The 21,551-nt window shown below is 44.5% G+C and overlaps 1 pseudogene across 1 annotated transcript in view; it reads right to left on the bottom strand.

Annotated features, from left to right (window-relative positions):
• The window catches only part of LOC146780367 (polyunsaturated fatty acid lipoxygenase ALOX15B-like), a 101,295-nt pseudogene that overhangs the window by 36,306 nt on the left and 43,438 nt on the right, over nt 1-21,551 (bottom strand). Inside the window, exons 5-12 of the transcript XR_014972386.1 lie at nt 21,178-21,350; nt 13,681-13,824; nt 12,292-12,495; nt 11,975-12,061; nt 9,888-10,057; nt 1,681-1,802; nt 1,116-1,216; nt 142-312 (exon numbers count right to left, since the gene is read on the bottom strand). The product of XR_014972386.1 is annotated as a polyunsaturated fatty acid lipoxygenase ALOX15B-like (transcript). The remainder of the gene's footprint in view (nt 1-141; nt 313-1,115; nt 1,217-1,680; nt 1,803-9,887; nt 10,058-11,974; nt 12,062-12,291; nt 12,496-13,680; nt 13,825-21,177; nt 21,351-21,551) is intronic.

Here is a 21,551-nt window from a genome sequence, read left to right as displayed (position 1 = left end):
TGCACAGACACTGTTTAAATGCATTAGTATAAGGTGCAATGCATGGCACTTGGCAGGGCGGAGTAAATAAGACAAAGAGGTATGGTTTTTACCCACAACTAGAGCTTCCCAACATATGCAAGGAGAGAACCGCATGCTTACCATGTCACCAGGCTCGGTACTCAGGAGCCGGACAGTCGCCATTGTGTTGGCAGTAGTGCCCACCTCGGGCAAGATCTCAAGGACACTTTCCAGGGTTGCTGTGCCTTTGGTCTCGGGAGGAGGTTGGCGCATAGTGCTGGGACTGTTCGGCATCCAGCCAAGGAAATCAAACTACAGTGGCACAAGCCCAAAAGAAAGAACATTTGATACTTTTAATTATTTGAATAAAGTAGATTTATATAGTGCCAACAGACCCAGGGTTGGACGAGAGCTATATAAGAAAAAAAAACTCACTTGAAAAGCCAACATATGCTACATTAAAAGATCACATTTGTGGAAAGAAACTAAAGTTCAGGACAACCTTGCGGTTTAGGTATCATAACACCATTGGAGGGAAGGTTGGAAACATGTGTTAGTCACGAGTCAGAATGTCAGCTAGAGTTTATATACATGTAATTATCACAGACCAAGGGGCATTTCCAAAATGATCTGAACATCCAGTCTCCCACTTGAGCCATGCTTCAACTGGTAGTGGCCTGGTTACTAGGGTGCAATGGGGAAAAACACCCACGCAATGACCCACCATGAGTAGTCCGTCCCAATTTCCTCCATTCAGATTTGCGCTCCACCTGTCCAACGATGCACTTGGCCCATTAGTGAGGACTTTGTTCTAGGAAACCCGGATTCCCATTGGGAGCATTACCTTCTGGTAAGCCTCTGGACCACCTCAGGTCAACTTCTAAGGTCACAAACTCACAATATGCTCGGATCTCCTTGTACTGATGCATCTATGTGGTACTTACTTATCACTCACCTAGTCCAGAGACAGCAAAGTACAGATACCCTGGCATTGCTTGTTCTCACAAACACTTTAAAAAAAAAAAAGGTCTATGGTACACATTAGTTTTCTAGACTTACATTTCCTTTGTTATTTTTCCCTCCACCTACAGTACTATAAGCATATTCACAATTACCTGCCCACTGTTGACAGCGGCATGCTGAGCAGAACTTGTGAAAATCACCATAGTCAGATACTTAATCAATTCAGGCCGGGTCTGTAGCGAAGATGGCACTCCTGAATGAACACCAGTAAAAAAAAAAAAATTATGAAGACTAATACGTTTAAGTGAGTAAGATCCTGTGCCTCATGGGCCAGTGGAAGGTAGGCCTGCAGTTATAAGGTTACCAAAATTAAATGTACTGCAGACTTCATTTAACAGTTTATACAGATTTACAGATTTGTTGAAAGTGTTCCGGAGTGCTAGTACATTGAAAGAAGGCATAGAATTATAGATCATAATGAGTTCTGAAACCAAAATTAGCATTTTAGTAGGATTTACAAAATAGCCATACACAGAAAAGAATTCCAAACCATGTTAGAAAGTCTTACATTTGGATGGCACTTCAAGCATAAAAGTTCATGAAACCTGATCTCACAACCCATCTCAATTTTGTGTGGTTCGGCTATCAAACCATAGTCAGTGACAATAATGAATGGGGAGGATGACCAAAAACACTTGGCAACAAGTTCAATCATACCTGAAGATTCTCTCTCCAGGAAGCCTTCTTTGAAGATCTCCCTCACCCAGGCTTGAAGCTCGGGGTCCGTGTGGATGCTCTCATCACCCTTATAGTAGCAGTCCACAATACCAGACACATAGCTAAGAAGAGAAAATGGAGTCAATGGATGAGCCTACATTGAACACTTCAGAGAAAGCAAGAGTTGTTCATCTCATTGATCCAGCATGTGTTGGTAGGCCACCTGTATAATAGTTAATTATGTGTTTCCTACAGAAAAGGACGCCCGCTAGCTTCAGCAGACCACCAGGTCTGCTCTCCTTGATTAAAAGTGCATTTCTCTTTTCTTTTTTGTAAAGGCAGTCTATTTCCATCAATCAGGGTTTTGTAAAGTTTACTACTCACCCATGAGGGTCTCAAGGTGCGGGGGGGGGGGAAGGAGGGGGTGGTAGGAGCAGCTCCTTTGGGGTCAATTGAAGAGCCAGGCCTTGAGGTCCTTTCTGAATTGGTGCAGGGTCTGGTTTGAAAGGAGTTTGCTCCAGGTCTTGGCTGCAAGATAGAAGGATCTTCCACCTGCTCTGGTCTTTTAGAAACTAGGGACAATGGCTAGGGCGAGGTCATCCACGTGGAGGTTTCTCCTGGGGGCATGGAAGGAGAGTCGGTTGTTGAGGTATGGGGGGGTCCGGTGGTGGAGGGCTTAGTAGGAGTGTGTGAGCAACTTGAAGATTATTCTTTTGACGGGGAGCCAGTGGAGTTCCCGGAGGTGTTGGGTGATGTGGTAGTGTAGAGGCATGTGGAGGATAAGTCTTGCTGCGGTGTTCTGCAGTTTGCGGAAGAGTTTTGTTGATTTCAGTGTAGAGGGCATTGCTGTGGTCCAGTTTGCTGGTGATAAGTGAGTGGGTGATGGTTTTCCGGGGGGGGGGTGGGGGAATCCACTTGAACGTCTTGCAAAGTATGCAGAGTGTTGAAGCATGCAGAGGATACGGCATGGATCTGGCAATTCATGGTGAGTGAAGTGTAGAGTATGATACCGAGGTTGCGTGCGTGGTCCGTTGGGGTGGGCGGGTTTGAGGGCAGGGGGCCACTAGGTGGAGGGGTTGGAGCCAAGGAGGACGGCTTCCATTTTAAGCAGCTGTTGCTCATCAAGGTCATGACAGACTTCAGCCCTTCTTGGAAGTTGCACATGGTGATGTCAGGTTCCTTGGTGAGGGAGAGGATGAGCTGGGTGTCAGGCATAGAAGACTATGTTGAGCCCCTGGTTTCATGATGGTTGAGAGGAAGGCCATGTAAATGTTGAAGACTGTGGGGCTGAGGGAGGATCCTTGAGGTACTCTGCACCTTCTCTGTTGGTTCTGAGGAAGTGTGGGAGACTTATTTCTGTGTTCTGCCTGAGAGGCAAGATGTTCAAGTCTAGGGCTTTTCTTTGGATGCAGGCGGTGGCGTCTGGTGGGTAGTATGCAGAGACCGTTGAAGGCTGCGGATAGATCCAGGAGGAGGAGGGCTGACGTGTGGCCTTGGGATGTCAGTGCTGTGGAATCCAGATTAAGAGGTATCCAGCATGCTGTTGGTTTCTATGAAGTGTGCTAGCTAGGTGTTGATTGCCTTTTGAGGACTTTGCTCCCGCAAAAACTACAGGCCCATCTCACTGCTTCCTTTTGTGACAATTAATAGTTCAGCAGAGCTAGGGTGAGATGGTAGTGGTGGCCCTGTGGAAGATTTGCGACAGGCAGGGGTCCGAAGGCGCTCTGGAGTGGATGCTCAAAGAAAACATGGGTGCTTATGAAGCAAAGTTTTACTTTTGGAATAGTTTAAACATTGGCATTGGTTCCCATGGACCATTGGTTATTCCTGAACAAGCTCTTACATTGCAGGCCCCCCTTCATCTTTGGGAATGGCTTACCACCTCAAGTCAGGAGTCCGAAAAACAGTTGCCAAACACTGAAGAATTTCAGTAAGTTCATACCGATTGGGTTTTTAAAAGAAAGGGACACCTACAACACACCCTATCCAAACAGTGAATGAAAAGGGATTGTAAACCCATTTTAAGAGTCATTAGAAGTTAATAGATGCCTAAAATGTGAATGAACTCCTATTTGGAGTATTTGCAATTGGAAGTTAGGTTTGAATATTTAGCCATTACTTCCCCTGTGATGTACACTCCTCACAACTGCAATAGATACATCAGTGTTAGAATGGCTTCTCTACATGTATACTGTGTCAAGAGCAGACACTTCAGTCGCTAAAATTAGATGGACTGGATCTACTTGATCAAGCCTTCTTGCACTTACTAATTATGGAATAGAAATGAAGTATATCCTCTTGCCTTGGTGCATATTCCAAATTTCTCTCCCTTTCAACTTTGATATAGGGGGCTGATGGCAGAGTGACAAAATCAATGGAGCGAAAACCTTAACCACCATATCAAAAAGGGCCCTACTCAAATTCCAACCTCTACATTCTCCATTCAGCATAATATTGCACTTCCAACATTCGTCATCCTTACACCACAAGCAGACCTTACATTTCATCCACTACTCCAAATTGATGCACAATCTCTAGACGCTAGTCTGCGTTGACCCAGCCTTATTTCTAGGCTACAACTGCCAGGAGTTCAAGAGCACTGGGCACAAAGCAATGAGTTGGTTAGAAAATTAAGAGAATGATCACCACAAAATGAATGGTGCTTTTCAAAAATAGCATGACGCCCAATGAACAGAGTTCCCCTGTACTTTCCAATAGTCTGCCTTGCCTGGCATTGGGTGGAGGGATACAGAGCTTAAATGGGGACTAAAAGCAGCCCTAGCAAAAATGTTCAAACACCCCTCTCGCATTCTTACCCCTTACCTGGCTGTGTCGGCTGCAATAAACCCAAGAAAACGAAACTTTCTGAAAGCCCACCTGGAGGTGGTGTCACACTCAAAAACCTGACTCCAGTTGATGAAGCCAATGAGGAAATGACCAATGGGTTGAAGGACTAGCCAAGTCATGCAGGAATATGTGACTTCTGACTGGGTTCTGTGGACCATTTGAAGAAATATCTGAAATGAGACTTTGTATCTTTCCCAAGTCCTTGGCTTAGACCCAGCATGTATATTTAGCAGGAGGGAACAGGAAACACATTTTTGATGCAACAATATGCTAGCAACTTCCCTCATTCACTAGTCTGAAATCAAATAGTCACCTCCAGGCTTTTTTTTTTTTTTACAGTAGGACCTATTTCCAAGGTCCCCAGCCTGAGGCCAGGAGAAAACGTCTTGCTTGTTTCATTCTTTCCCCAATTTGAGACAACCACAGGAGAGGGTAGAATTAGACAGCACCACCATGTGGTGGACTATCATTAGAACCAGTGCTGACAATTAAGTGCTGGTGCCTAGCACCAGAAACCACATGCTCAAATTAAGCACAGACTACATGTATGGTGCTCGACTATGGGAAAAGGAATCCATTTTGAATGCATGCATGAAGAGAAGTCAGAAAATGGAGACAGCAGGTGCCTGCTGAGGATCTTGTTTTGAGTGCACATCTGGAAATCCCAGAGCAAACGTTTAAAGGGAGCAAGGCCTCAGTAGCCGGCTGGTGTGATGTAAAATTAAAAGAGGGTCCCTGCAGAATGTGGAAAGGGTCCGCTGAATCTCACAGGTTTGCATTGCCCTTTGGCTGACAGGTGATTCGGATCGGTTTGGAGGCCCCTGAAGGAGGGGGTGGGGGTCCCCCTGTGCCACAGTGGCTGCAGGGACATGTTATATTGTCATCTGGTAGGTGTAGCGACTGTCCATTCTAGTGTAAAGACAGCCTCTTTCTTCCTAGAAGTGCAATTGCAGAAAGAATTGTGTAGTGACTGGCTTGGGTCAGCTGTCTCTTCTCTGTACTTAGTTCTCATCCACTTCTAGGAAATACCCAACTCCACACCCTCTTCTTGCTAATTTTGCTGATAAAGTAGGACAGCTGTGCACGGCTTTCTGGACTGCTATCCAAAGGACCATCATGAGCCCACATGGCGGAGCGTCTTAGTGTACACACTTACACAACATCTTTAAAAAGTGCTTTATGGCTCCTTTGAATTTGGAGGCGTGTGTCCAAACAATAGCATGATCGAGCTGTGTGGTGAAATTGCAGGAAGGACGGAGAGTAGGAAGGCCGGAGAGTAGGAAGGCCGGAGAGTAGGAAGGCCGGAGAGTAGGAAGGCCGGAGAGTTGGGTGAAGGAATACGTGAGGTAAAGATGGTCAAATTCATCAAGACATGAAGCGTTAAAGGCTCAATTTGAATAGTTTTGAGAATTTAGCTTATGGAAGAAATATTGTGCCCTGTTCATTTGACTCACTCATTGCTAATTGGGATCTTGCTCAAAGGGTGGGGTTTTTGTTTTCTGGCTACTCCAGTGTCCGGCCACACCATCAAAAGCATACATCAGGAAAACAGAACAGCAGGTGGGAATCCATGTTTATGTATGCTAGTCCGGTTTTGGTACAAACTAAGGGTCTTTGTCTCAGGTTACCAGTTAGTACAACAAAGGTATGTATGACAGCTCACTCCCGTTAGCAAGTCTAGGAGAGTTTCACAAATCAAGAAACATCTGTTCACTTCCGTTTATCAAGTTTCCACTAATTTACAGTCTCTTGGCAATAATTAACTACTTCGACAAGTTTATCAAGGCGCCAATCTTATGCATAAGCAGTAAAGATCCAGTTTAACCTTTTACTGAATTTAAAATATTCTGAACAAGGATGTGTAAAGTACATGAATTCCAGAAGCCTGGTCCTCTCTCACCAAGTGATCTGCCTCCCCAAATGAAGAAGTTAAAAATCACTGAGGAGTCAGAGAATTTTGTTTTTTTTAATCTGCCAGAAAACAATGGCACAGAGCCCAAAAACGTTCTGTGCATCAGACAGGCAACCTTAAATTGTGTATGTTTGTCTACTGGTATCAAATGCAATTATTATACGCAAATTACTGCTCGCTCGTCTCTCCCAGACATTGCAGCTCTAAGACTTACCTCCTCCCTGCTATTTGACCACCCCCCAATGGCTCCCCCCCCCCCCCCCCAAGTGGTTCAACCCCAAGACAACGTGCACTCTACAAGGTTCTCAGCACTCTTACTACTTCAATACTGCTCAGCACACTCCGACTCCCGAACCTATATATAGAATACTGCTTTATTGCATGAATCTTGCAAAAACTGGAGAAGCGTTCAGATACCCTCTGGTCTGGCTAGCTCTATATAAAACTCCTCAAATAAATAAAATAAGTATTCCATATGGGGAAACGCCAAATTTGCTGAGGGTTAAAGACTTGCCCTCCTGCATCATTTTGCAGTCTTTGGAGACGATCAAGACCTTTTTGGTGAGACCCAGACACATTGATTTCCCATAAAACTTAATCCAGCATAGAAGAGTGGCTGATGGCGTGGACTACAAAAATGTTACAGGAAATGAAATCTTTGGATATCCACCCAAGATGTTTCAGCTGAAAGATACAAGATAGTGTCCTAGCCAAAATCTGCAAACCCAGCAAGAGATCATCCAGTATGATGAAAAGATTAGGCAATTTTCACATGCGTGGAACACTGGCCCATTGCATGAGGCCAGAGTTGATTCCTATAGGTTTGTCTTACTGGTAACCAACAATATTTTTAGCTCAATAGAAATTATTTTGGATCAGTTCTAGCACAGAGGTAAGCGATAATTTTCTGGCTAAGCCGTGTTAGATAAAAAGGAAATATTTGATCGTAGAATAGTCCCACAGATTTAGTCTTCAAAACACTGAACTATAGCATGATCAAACAAGACAAAAGCGGTAGAGAAGTAAGATTTACAACCACTCCCATTGCCTTTGCTGTGCTTTGTTAGACTGGTATGACTGCTTTTAGGAGTATTGCTGGAGGTGTACTGCAGTAGGATAATGCTGTCCAGGAGAATTACAGCTCAGTTACAACAACTGAGGAGGTTGTGCAGAGGTATTCAAGAAAGCAATCTGCCACAACACTGCCCGAGGAGGAGCAGCCGGAATATGACTCTGGTGAAGTCTCTTCGGTTTGTCACCTCCTCAGAGGTCACGAAAGCAGGTGCAGTCCTGTCTCCCACAGGTCCAGTATGGTTCTGAGGTGTGGCCAGTGGTACCCCATTAAACCTGGCACTATCCTGTGGGCATGGTGACCCCTGGACCCTCAATGAGGAATAGGGATATAGTTCCCTGGGGTAACTCTGCCCACTTAGGGATTATTTGCAGTAGGGCACCCACGCACTGTTGCCAGTGTCATCCTCTACCTATATCCCAAAAGGCAGTACCTTTCCTCCCTTTTTCAGATTTCCTGTGCCCACCCTAGAGTGGCCAGGAAAAACAACCCCTCTCCTGGAATTTAAAACTGGCCTATCACAACATCTCTAATCCATTACTTTAGTGTCATCTGAATTCACTCCTGAATTAGTCAACGGTGGAATGAACTTTCAGAAATTCCGACAAGTGCAACTCAAAGCAATCAGGAAACTCATTTTTATGCATAAACTTTAAGCACAAAAAAAAAAGGCTCATTTGGCTCATTTCTGAAGCCTTGGAGACAAAAAGGAAAGTGTCAAGCAAACCTAATAGCATAACGAAACTGGTCTGCCATCTACATTTGGGATAGCAAAAGAATTCAATCAAAATGAGGAGACATTCTAATGTTAACAAACTAAAGATTAGCATAACTGGCTCATGATCGGTTTACAGATTAGAGCCATTAGGAATGAGAATCTACAAAAGATCCTATGGCAGAGAACTGATCTTTTAGTTAAACAAGATACTGGTGGTAAGCTGAGCATTCCTCACTTCAGTCGGTCACATTCAGCTACTTGAGTTCACCATAAAGCTTTCCCCTCCATCCTGCTATTTTGGGTTTCATTATCCTAGGAGTCCCAAGAACCCATACAATAGCTTACCCATGTGTCACTTCACACAATTAACCTGCTTTGCTCATTCCCTTGCTTGGGTTTCTGTACGAAGCTGGCTCTCCGCACAGTATACCTTATTTTGTTGTACTATAGAGAGTGTCCAGTTATCCACTAGTGAACAGGTGCTTGCATTAACAATCCCAAGGTGCTTTATTTAGGGTAGTGTGGTCGAGCAGCATTGGGATTAGAGTTGTTAGGCATTTGTTGCACAAACAGAATCAATAAATGATACTCAATAAGCTGGACACCAATTTCTAAAAACAGATTTTTACTTACATTTTAGACACCAAGATCTCAGGGATGAGGCAAGTACTTTGGGAGTTATAGATTTTTACAGCATTCGAAAAATAGTCACTGTTTTGATGCATGAGCCTTAAATGCAGAAAGGTTATCCTGTGAGAAATATTCAATGCATAGGTATACTTGCGTATGACTTCCAGGACTGTTGTGGACTTTAGGTAGGGACCAGGGTCCAAGAATGCACCAATGGGTCCACCTTACCTGTCCTGGTGTGTCTGGGTGCAGAGGTAGCCTCAAACGCTACAAGTGAGTCAATGGGAAATGTATCTGTAAGAAAAGGGTGCAAGTGAGGACTGGGGAACCAGTCCTGCAGAACCTAAAAGGATCTTGGCTCAGCATCTGTGCCAAGCTGTGGGAGGAGTTAAACGTTTCTTCTACATTCTCCTTTTAGCTATTTTGTTGCTGTGCCTCTGCTCTTGAGTCTCAGGGCCACAGAGCCTGCCTGTTACAGTGGACTCTGCCTGGGGGAGCTCTCGTTCACAGGCGTTTTGTCTGGCGGGTGGGTGAGTTTGCGCTTCACCTTTAAATGGCAGAAAAAAAAAATGGTTCTAAATTTCATTTCAGTCTGTTACCCATCCCCAAAGTATTTGCTCTGCCTAAAGGCTTTTGGGTGACAAGATGATTCCTCTGCAGTCAACCCTCTTGCATCTGTGGCTCACAACATTCATTGCAATTGAAACAGAATTAACATTTCATAAACCTATTACTCAGACTTGATGCTCTCGAAATCCCAGTTTCAAGCATTGGTACTCCCATACCTCAGCTATTTATGTTCTGCATGTAGGATGCCCTGCCTATGATCATTCCTCTTTGTCCCTCGTTCTCAGCCAAACGCATTTTATGTCGGGATTTTCTCTTCATGTTTGAATTTTGTATGAAATTAATCACTTTTCTCATTTGAAAATTAGTGAGCTATTCACATTTTATGTACAATGCTTTGGATCAAGGTATTCCATCAAAAGAAATAACCCATCCCTGGAAGCAACAGAAAAAAACCTCACCTCTCGATGGCTGACCAGATCTTCAACCCATCATCTCTGTAGTGAAAGTTGGGCACGAACTCAACCTCACGGGATTTGAGATTGTCTGCGATGCAAAGGGAAGTGTAGGTCAAGGATTGCATGTCTCTTGATATAAGCTCATCAAGACCTGCTGCTCCAATTGCCGAGCTCTGTGGTGAAAAATGCAGTTTGTTAGGTCCTTTTTCCATGCTGTTCCTGATTGTTTTACTCCTAGACCAAAGTCATTAATTTATATAATTTGGATGGGGCCCTTCTACTCTGTAACTAGGGTGTGTGCCAATGTTCTACTCCTGTAGCTAGGGGTATACAATATGCCACAGAGATTCTGCGGGAAAATTTGTACAATTGTGAATACATTCCACAGGACAGAAAAACAGCTGCCTTTGTTTATGGACTGAATGAGTTTGGGTTACAAATGTTGCTTTTGCGACTGGTGTGAGCATGACTGTGGCTCAGCTGAATGTTCCTTGTGAAGCAGGGGCACTGAGGAAGTGTCCTCCAGGTTTATCTAGTAACTAACGTTTGGAGTGGGTGCCATTCACAGCCATGTTGAAGCTTTACTATAGTACGCCAGTTACATAAAATGTTGCATCTGAAGTTAGGTGCTCGCAATAGATTATATGTTGGGTTTCAGTGTACCATCATTTTAAGTGACCAATATGGCATGGTTTGTTCTGCTGAATGTTTCCGTATGAAAAATACATGGTAGCGAGCGCTTGTCAGAACACTACTATTGGCAGTTATACATCATATGTATGTGTTATATTTAATGACAATACCTTCACCCTCTTATGTGTGAAAACTTGTTTAGTAAAAGATGGGCTAGGTGAAGGTCTTTCTCCAGTGATCAGAGACCAAAAATCTGCAAACAAACCAAGGCGCACACGAATGAGGTTAGGAGAATATGGCACAGAAGCATCAGTGACCAAGACCCCCACCTATCCAAGAGGCAATGAGCCGGACTACAAATGGCATGGCGGTGCCAATCTAAGAGTAAGAACAAGAGTGGCTCTAATTTACACAATGAGGGCTTGCATGTGGGCACTACTGGTCAAAGCTAGCTGGTTCCTGTCCAGGTTATGAGTTAGCAACCTAAAGGACAGGGGACAAATAGATTTTTCCAGAATATGCAAGGTATCTATAGATCGGAAAAGTTTGCCAGTTTTAGGTGGTGCTTTTCTATAGGCTGAAAAGTACAAATAGCAAAGTATCCAACCTCCATGTCATGACTGCTGAGTCTTCTCTCACTTGAGGATTAGCAGCACTACTCAGATACAGCCTCAGATAAACAGCTAGGAACAATTCATGTATTAGTGATGGTTTATGGAAATGTTCTACTTTACTTCAAGTAAGCGTGCCCAATACAATGATCAAATCCCAATCCCGTACATGGCTCCAACTACTTTAAGCGAAGTGAGTGAAGAAAAAGTACTGACAGGGGAGATTTAAGCAGCTTATTTTATCTAAAACAAACTTGTCTACGCTGTGGAGCCATGATACTTTTAATAGACCAAACAGGAACCCCTCATCCTGCATTATTTATTTATGATTTATATGTTGCTGGTGGGGGACAGGGAAGATTTCTTTAGGCTGTCACTCAAAGATGTGCAAACCAAGTAACTTTTTGGGTAATGAGAAAATTATCCTGTATGTAAAGGCTACAGGTGGATGCACTGCAATTCTGATTAATTAGGACAGGTAAGAATAGGTCATAAAGGGGTGAAAAGCTGCTCTTCCCTGGCAGGTACCATCCATTTTTTCCATAGCTTTCATTCCTTCCACCTCCTCTAGTTGGGTCTGGTGGCTCAAGTGGACTAATGCATCTACTCCATGGATCTGTGTTGGACTTCATGGTGATCGATTTGAATACTGGATGTTCCACTCAACACTAGTGGTCTATAAAATGAATAACGTTGAGTAACAAATCATATTTCTGCACCAAGAGGCCAAAGGGTAAAGATGTGCTTTACAATGGTACATGCTATGCTTATTATTATATCTATCTTCATCATGGCCTCTTTTGGATGCCAACAGAGGTGGCCTACAAATAGGAGTTCTAATCTTACCTGATCGAAGTATGCTCCTGGTCCAATAAGGCGTTCTCTGGCAAGAGAATTAATTTGCAAAGTGTAACGATGGTGGGGGATCAGGAGCTAAAGAGAGACCAGGAAATTATTAGATACACAGGTAGAGTGGTTGCTTCGAGCAGAATTACATTCTCACTGCCTCAGCTCTGTCACATGTAGCCATACACACTGTTAATGTCCAGTCATCCAAGAATCCTAATCATCCTTGTTTTGTACCAAACAATGCTTGACCCAAGACCATCCATTGATTGAGCTTAGAATTAGCAGCCGCTTTCCACTGTCTGATTTGTCTTTACCTTGTACAGAGGATGAGAGACAGGGAGCTGCCTCAATGTAGTAATGCAGAACACCTCTGCAAAGACGTGTGTACGAAGGAAGTGGGAAAGAGCCTGGTGGGTGGAAAAATTGGAGCTCCTCACCCACATCTTGGCAAGCAACCAGTCCCACTCATTATCGCTCGGCAGGAAGATGGGATTCTCTGGATCTGGTGTCTGATTTAGCTGCAGAGGAAAATGTACAAAGCCAGTTACTGGACTCTTGTTACTGACCAAGCAGAAGCGGTAAGAACTTAGCTCAAGAGCGAGAGGACACATTCACCTTGGGGGATGCCAGTTTACTGAAACAGAATGCCAAGAACACTGCAAACTTTAAAATTATACATTCTTTAATTCACAGAAATCCCACAGGAAGAGTGACAGCTGACAAAAGGTCTGAACCCATTGAGGAGGCAAAAGTTAAACCAACAGCAAAGTGAGGTACACATACTAGAAGCGTGTTGGCGCTCATGAAAAAGAGCTGCTAATTAGGTGACTATCCACTCATATAGACTAAGTGCATTGTGTGAACCTTGTACACTAAAAAGGGCAAGCAAGAACCATTTGAAAAATCAAGAGGCATCTTGTTTTCGATCTCAATGAAAACCATTTCATAAGGTTTTCGACAAGGAGTAGATGGGACCTTTTCTTCAGCGTACTCTCAGAACAATCTGTAAAAATCAAGCATAATACCAGTAGAATGGCCTTTTTTAAAAAAAAAAATTCTACTTGAAGGCAGACTCCATTGATCCATTTTGTAAACATGTTTTCTGTTTGTGGGCTATGGTGTATAAAAGTGCAACTGAAACCCATGATTTTGGCTAGTGGTAAGAAAGGGTATCAAAGACCCTGAGAGAATAGAAGGATAGAGGACACCTACAAATATAGGAAAGGACAAGAAATTGGTCTCATCAGTAAAGCTTACACAAACATCTCCCATTTCTACTGTGAAATACTCCGAGGCAGAGCATAGATTAGAAAAGTATTACTGATGAAATAGGCAATGTAAATATCTTTTCCTAGGAGCCCAATAGCATTCTGTAATAAGATCTCTCATGTATGCACAGTGATCAACATAAACGACTGTTCGTGGTTAAAAATGCATGTGCTTAGGAAAGGGTTTGATTAAGACTGAGGTTACAGAGTACTTTTGTCAAATCAGTCAAAACCCATATAAGTTTTCTGGGAAAAGTCTTATAGAACTGTGCACAGTTAAAATCCTAAACAGAAAGACTAGCTCCATCGTACAAAACACCCTGTCGTCATGTAGGTAAATCTTTGTTCCAGTAAAGTGTTCGTTCTAGCCAACAGGAAAACTAGCAGTCAATAACATTCAAGTAACAGTTGACCTGCTCAAAGCCAACCCCTTACCTGGATTGCTAGGGGTATCATTTCATCCTGGGGTGAGTGATAGAGAAGACACAAGGGAGCAGCCAGGTACTGCTGATGACCACTCATTATATTTCCAGGAATGCCTTCCAATATCTTATAATCCACAATGAAGATCTTTCCTGTCTGCAAACACAGTAAACAGTACAGGTGAGCTTGGCATTGGAAGAGACAATACCAGCTAACACATCCAGAATCGCAAGGTGGCAGGGTGGTGCAGAAGAGATCACATCTCTGAGCACTTACCCACCAATTACAACATTCTTGTCCAGACAAAACTAAATTTTAAATTAGACCACTAACAAAAACACTTAAAATGTCCAATAGTGTCTACTTGAAAAGTAGATGGTTTATAATATAGAGCTCTTTATAATTGGGCACTGTATACAAAACATCTAGTAAATGTCTCTTCAGGCAACAAATTCCACTAATAACCTGCCTTAAGAGACGGTAAAGAAATCTGCATCTCTAGCATTACGTTCCCCTATTTAGTGGTACATGTGGCAACGTTACCTTAAGTCTCAGACAAGATCTGAAGTTAACTTAGTGGTGCATGCCTTCCAGAAGCTTCCATAGGGTGGAAAGTGCTCAGAAGAAGATTGTGCACTTCTTGTGCAGTCAGGTAGTGCATCTCCGGACTCTGCATGCAGCTGGGTATCCTCGTGGGCTAGACTGCACAGGCATTGAAGCAGGTGGACACCCAGAGTGAGGCTCTGCTAATAACCGAATCAAAAGGGAAGGGCAGTGGCTGGAGTACAAAGCCCTGCATCAGGGGAACCTCTCAAGTTTGGGGTTCATGTGCCTGGTTGACGACTGGGACAAAAAAGGAGGGTGGCCAAAGCGAGCGCAACCCCGTTGCAAGGCTGTTCTATCCAGAGATTGCCAGAGGTTTCCAATTCAAGATGACAGTGTCTTTTCCTGTGATGTCAGTTCTCGTTTAAATCCAATATTAAGGACCCATTGAAATGGAGGTGTGAGAAGTTGGCCTGGTATATGCTGTTCACTAGTTCTAGTGACCACCTTGTACCATGCCAAGCAACCCTTATGGTGTGGTTGTAAGTCAACCTTTTTGGACTAGCTGCCCTAGTGGTAGCGTAGGCTAAGCAGTCTTTGAGGCTAAACTCGTGATGCGTGTTAAGCAAGCTGTTTTACCAATAGTAACCCCCTTTTATACCAATGAAAGGACACCACACAGATATATATTCAAAATATATATGTATTTATTTATCAAAGTAACCCCTAGTCTCTTTATGAGCACAGGAGCACAAATCGTCAAACAAGATTATCACAGAATACACAGAAGTTGCACTTTATATGGATAGGCCCTGGTGGCCACTCGAACCATATACTAAAATAGTGGTATAAGTACCACGAACAGAAAAGGGAAAAGGCCTAGGGCCTCTAGAATCGCTGGGCCTACAAGGAGCTAACGTCAGTTAGTGACCAGGAGGTCCACGGGTGGCGTGTGCAGAGCAAATAGTCACACGCGTGCTCCCATAGGTTTCAATGGGTGCGTAAAAAGTACAAAGTTACTGCAAAGGAGATCTTCCGGGATAACTAGGAACTTAAGATTTGGAACACAGGCACTAGAGATGTATTACTACACTTGGGCACCGGAGTACCAGCTTTACCTCACCCACAGGAAGCGGGTGCATAGGCCTCAAAGTGCGTCGGGTTTCTTCTATCTGTTCCGTTGAGCTTGAAGACAAAGATGCTGCAGGCGGTCGGTCCGGGAGAGATGCAGTGGATCCAAGAGTGGATCGGAGATGTTGAAGACCTGTAAGCAGAGGGGACAGTGTTCACAGTCACTAGCCAGTGACCAGCGTGGCAACAGGTGGGTACCAGGCGATGTCGGGTGCAAACAGGAAGGAAGGTGTAGCTTGACTCTGCAGCCACGTGGTCCCTGAAGGTCGACGACGTCCAGGAGTCGAGTCACGAGCTTTCCCACGCAGGCTCTCGCTGTCGGCGGTGTCGGCGACTTGATCGAAGCAAACAAGCCTTGGCAAAAGCAATTGTTGTAGGCAAGGAGTTTAAGCTGATGGTTCTGACCAGCAAGGTCAGAGGAACGGCTCCTTTGGAGGGGAGCAAGGGCCAGTCTGGAGCAACCAGACCAGCGGTGTTTGTCGTAGATTTCGTCGCCAAGATGGCCACTAGCCAGCGGGCCAGCAACCGGTTAGGCGCGTCGAGTGGCAAAATGCAGAAGGGCCCCACGCAGATCGTGGAGATGCTGGAGGGCTCACCTTTGGTGCAGATGCTGCTCGAGGGTTGGGCTTCTCAGGACCCAAAGCACAACTTGGAGGGAGCCTCGGTTGTTGCACTTGTCAGCTTGTCGTAGTCGTTCCAAGATGGCTGGCTCCACGTGTCTCGGTGCCTCCACGGGTCTCCTCTTTGCAGGGACTGTGGATCGGGCGGTGAGAGGTCTGGAGGTCCAGGTCTTGTCAGTCTCTGGGCTCGGACTCCGGCGGGAGGCGGCGGCAAAGCAGACGTTGATTCGCTGGATGGTGCTTGCGTTAGCAAGGTGGTCACTCCCTGACCACAGGGGAGATTGGCTTCAGTCCTCTGTGCGGCAGAGCGTCGAAGTTCCCGTCTTCTTCTTAGTTTCAAGTTGATTCCAGGATGTCTGAAGTCTTAGGACACAGCTCCTACCTTTATTCGGATTCTAGGGGCCGGACTACCTGCTAGGTCCCTCCCTATGGGTGGGACCAGGAAGGGGGGTGGTTACACCCCCAATCCTTTGTCCAGCTCGCCCCAGGCCCGGGACTGGTGGGCCCCAGGACCGGTTTGAACTGGCATATGCACCGAGGCTCCTTGTGAGCCACAGGCATGTCTGGTTTCTTTCAAGCCCTACCTGACCAATACACAAAATCCTGTCTGGGGTGGTGCACGCACCTCCCCTGGCAGGAAACCCTTTGTCCACACCTCCCAAGCTGGAAGGACTCCCAGCAGCAGGAGGGCAGACTTGTGTCTGTGGTGGCAGCATCCATTTTGTGGAGCTGAGGCTATGTCTGATTTTACCCGGGTTTCAGGCACTGTACATGTCGTGTCCCTCTAGAAGGGTGGAATGCTAACCCCGTCGCCAGATTTGGCGAGGGGTTAGTATTCCAATTCGTATGACACCTTACTCGACATGTTTTGATAAAGCCAAACCAAAGATAGCATTTAACCGCGAGGTTCATAATGCCCTTAAGAGTATATGGTATGACGATATCTGGAAACAGTAGAGGGAAGTTGTTCCGACCACTGCAGACAGGCTCAGCTCATGCCAGAGCACCATCTCACATGGAACCAAGCACTCTGCCTTCAGGATTGTTAAGGCCTGCCATAGGAGTGACTTATAGGTTACCAGGTGTCCCATTTAAGGTTAGGTATAGGTATACTACACCTAAGTAAGAGGTGATTACACCAACTTACCCCAGCTGAGTGATCAGCCAGTTGTGTCAAATCGTTAGGCCAAGCCTGGGGTGGCATAATACATGCTGCAGCCCTTGGCAGGCCTTGGGTACACCAATGCCCTGGGTACCTAGTGTACACTGGTACAGGGGCTGACAGGGTGATCCAACCAATTGGGTATGTACCTAGGGTACATGGAGTCCATTTTAAAGAGAGAACAGCCAGGCTGAGATCCTGAATAGCAGGATCTCAGGCCAACTAAGTCGAAAAACCAGCTAGACACTAGGCAAAAATTTGGGGGTAACCATAGTCAGGTATCCACCTTCCTACAGGAGGCATAACGCATTCATTCCTTTCCTGTGTTGCGTTTAACACCCACTTGCTACCATGGTTGTTCCCAATTTTTGCTCTTTTACAATCAGACTTCCAATTGGATTTTCTTCTGGATGTCTGCTTGGCTCTGTTCAGATGCCAACAAGTTTGGTACCTTACTTACCTACTTCTGCATAAGCCTACATCTTTAGGCAGGAGCAACAATATGCCATGAACGTTTTTTGCCCTTTGAGACTCCCTCCCCTATTTCCCCAAATGTTACCCATTTAAGAAGCCACTGGACACCTTTTGCATGTACTAACAAGTACAGGGTGGCACACTGGCTAATGGGAGTAGCAACACTTTCCTCAGGCATTCATGACAAATTTGCTAGAACTTCCCAGAGACCCTCAAGATACATAATGGGGTACAGAACGCCACAACCAATACACTATAAAAGGCAACATCCTTTCCCTTCTCATCATAAACAATCCAATGTAAACCACTTGTGCTCTTGCACTGTACTGACCATGTTGTGCAATAAAATGGGGATGGCAATGTACTACTTTTAAATCTAGGTCAGCACAAAAAGAAGATCAAACCTTCAGATCCTTGGAGTACATATCCATGGAGAACCTAATGCTTGAACAGAGTTCTCACACCAACTCCACATCCGATTCCAACACCATTCTAAACAAGGAAAACATTGTTTCGGAACGCTATGTGAACATCCAAACGATTATAACATGCAAGTGCATGCCAAAGTCTTCGGCACCTGGTATTCTAAAGGCGTTGCTGACGAACCACCCATCTGCAGACAAGAACGAAACTAGAATATAAACAGAACTTCAGTATCTAGAGGTGCTCAGAAGTCCCTTCATGCAACATACAGAACAAGAAAGCCATTGAAGACCAGCATCACATCAACCCCCCTGCTGGACTCAGCTATTCCTCACAGTAAAGTGCAATACCATCAACTTGTCAGTGAAAAAAACCAGAAAATTCAGAGACGCAAAGCCTGCTTCATCTTGTACACCCACCTCTTCCTGTAGAACCCCATCATGGCCACTCTTCACAGCCTTAGCTCAGAGACCCGACAGACATGCTTGACTCCCTCAAAGCCACTTCTGACTAGGTCTAATCATCCTTCAAAACTCTGGGGATGCTCTTAACCCTACTTACAATTGTCGATGCTTCCGTCACTCAAGGAATCGTCTCAGCAGCTCTCAAGACAGGTTAGATTGTTCCACTCCTAAATAAACCTACACTAGACCTTGCTAACTACTGGCCCACCACTCACCTGCCATTAATCAGCAATTTTCCAAAATGCAATCTGTTTAACTCTACATTGATATCAATTATAACGATCCCCTGCATGACTACCAATCTTGCTTCAAATCACTGCAGCATGGATACTTCCAGGTAAACCTTGCACATTGTATACCATGCTTTTATTACAGTTTAAGATAAACCCCATCTCCTGCAATTGCTGACCACCCAGCTGCCTTCGACACAGTTGACCATCTCTCTCATAGACACCCTTGAGTTGCAAATTAGATTATCTGGCAATATCCTTCACTGGTTCTCTACCTACCTTTCCAGCAGACACCAGACTGTTCACATGGGTACCTCCAGGTCTCAAAAGATCCCCATGATGTGTGGAGTTCCAATGTTTCCTACGGTCTGTCATCTTTAGCATTTACATGGCCATGACCATGTGGTGCTCTACTCAAACAACATCAAGATTCACCATTATACAGACGAAACAACTTTGCTTAAAAGTATCAGCTTCACACATCTAACACCTCAAACGCTGCCTATACATCATCAAGACCTGGATGTCAAGCACCAACCTGAAACAACCCAACCAAGACTGAATTTCTGGTATTTGCCAAGAACAAACAAGATGCAGTACATACCTGGGCTCACTGACATGAACCTTTACAGCTTGATCACAAACTCTTGCTGAATGCCATTTCACTTGGATTCATTCTAGACACCAGTCACACCCTCACCAAAATAAAAATAAAATTTAATAAAAACTGTCAGTCCTGCACTGGTGTTAACAAGAGAGAAACTGCTTATTCCAAAAAAGAAAGCTACAGAGCTGATATTCAAGCCCTTCCACTCAACTGGATGGTGGTAATACCCTAGTGCATGGTCTCTGACTCCTACATGCCACAGTAAGTATCGTCCAGGGTACTGAAGAAGTAGTATGCATGTCACAGGACTAAAAGACATTTAAAAAAAAAAAAAGGGCTATGTGATCGATCCCAAGCAGCAGAAGAGGATGCAGAGCAGGTCACATTCAGTGCTTTGATAGGGAAAAAGGGTGGACCCTCAGAGGCTTGGTATCCATCACTAAAGAGTGCCTCTGAAACAAGTCAAGTAATATATGCTCAAGCTGCCCCCTACAAGGCTGGTCATTATGCAACCTAGTAATGTCCAATTGTCCTGATACTCACTCCAGTTTCAGGAACAAAAACATAGTATGCATTATTGAATCCAGACTCAGATTTCAACAGGATCCAACCAAGGTCAATTGACCTAGGCAGGAGGTAAATTTATGGTTTTACATTTAGTAAAACAAACATTTTATCCTAAAATATTCAATTCACGTCATTCATATAGAATGCAACTAAGTAGTGTTCTATATTTCAAAGAATCTATTCTAAAAGAACGTGTATAGCTACATGTAGGCATCCCAGCCCTGGTAGCGTGGCACAGAGACATTCACTAAGCCTTAGGAGTTTACGGGACCCATTCCGGAAAATCAAGGTTTTCAATGATTGAGGTGGTCATCTTTGAGATTTAGTAAAATATGGCAACAGAAGGATGTGCTGTCAATAAGACACTGCATGACAACTGAATGTGGGAGCATACATCTGGAGGGGAAAGTTTGTGGCACACCTGTTCGGCTTGTCTGGTACCCAGATTTTACACTGCTCCCTTTAAAAGGTCTGTTTTGGATAGTGCCAGGCACAATATTCAATCACAAAAGTGTAAAAGCTGCTGCCAAATTCAGAGCTACTCCCATTCAGCTTCAGAAGGATGAAGCAGAGTAACCTCCCAAACCATTCAGAATGGCTCTGGCCTGCATCCTCTCCTGGTCAAAGCACTACACAAAGGATATCTGCACCCTACAACACTAGTTAACATTGAGTGCCACAAAATGCTGGGCAGCTCAAGTGAAAAAGGAAGTAACATACTCAAATACCAATACACACCCAGAGACGTCAGGTATAACAAAGACTCCCATAGGCTGCAACCCCCCCTCCCCCCCCCCCCCCCCCAAGAGTCAGAAAAGTCATAACTAACATCTATCTAATGAGAATCTAAAGAAAGCCTTGGCGCAAGTTAGGTCTGCTTTTGATATGCAGAGTGTCCAGAGAGTAACAAGAATTCAGTGTATTAAACTATATTTCATCATTTGCAAGTTCGCTGCTGTTACATATATATGTGCGCGTGGCTTCCACTGCTGCAGTGAAAAAACAGTTTAATTTATTGCTGTACACAATACATATTTGAGAAAATTAACTTTATTCAGCATTCAATGCACTGGAGAGATGAAGTATAAGATGCAAGAAACGAAGAGAGAGAGAAATAGTCCTCTGGCCAAAGGGCAAACCAACTTTATGTGCAGGTTTAAGAGCTAGTAACAATAGCTCTTGCAGACAGGTCAAGCCACACCTAGAGAAAAGATCTGGTGGAGCCTCCAGCAGAATCCATTACACATCAGTTTGCAGGTCTCTGGAAACCAAGATCAAATGTACATACCTGTAACTCCGCAGTAAGGTTGGTCTTTGGCCCCAGGATGCTGGCCACCATGCTGTCCGTCACTGGGAAGTTGGCCGGGATTTCGCTGCACTTCTTGATCATCATTGGATCAACGCCATTGAGGAACTGGTACCCAAAGAAAGCATCTTCTCTCCAGTGTTGGGACACATACTCTATGCGACAGAAAGAACAGGAATGGGAATAAGATTACAGTCTAGAAAATATTTTCCATTTGTGAGTGCGGTTATCCTTCAGGGAATAGGTTCTTCTCACTTCTCTAGAATCCGCTGGCCTACTTTTGTGGTTTGTCCGCTTAGATCTTATTTGCCAGGGAGTGTTTTTTGTATTTGATGGAATTGGAATGAAGAGCCTAT

The sequence above is a fragment of the Triturus cristatus genome, chromosome 12 (genome assembly GCF_964204655.1).
Source record: "Triturus cristatus chromosome 12, aTriCri1.1, whole genome shotgun sequence".
In the NCBI taxonomy this organism is placed as follows: domain Eukaryota; kingdom Metazoa; phylum Chordata; class Amphibia; order Caudata; family Salamandridae; genus Triturus; species Triturus cristatus.
The sequence above is the reverse complement of the archived record's forward strand: the minus strand, read 5'-3'. Positions and strand labels throughout refer to the sequence as shown.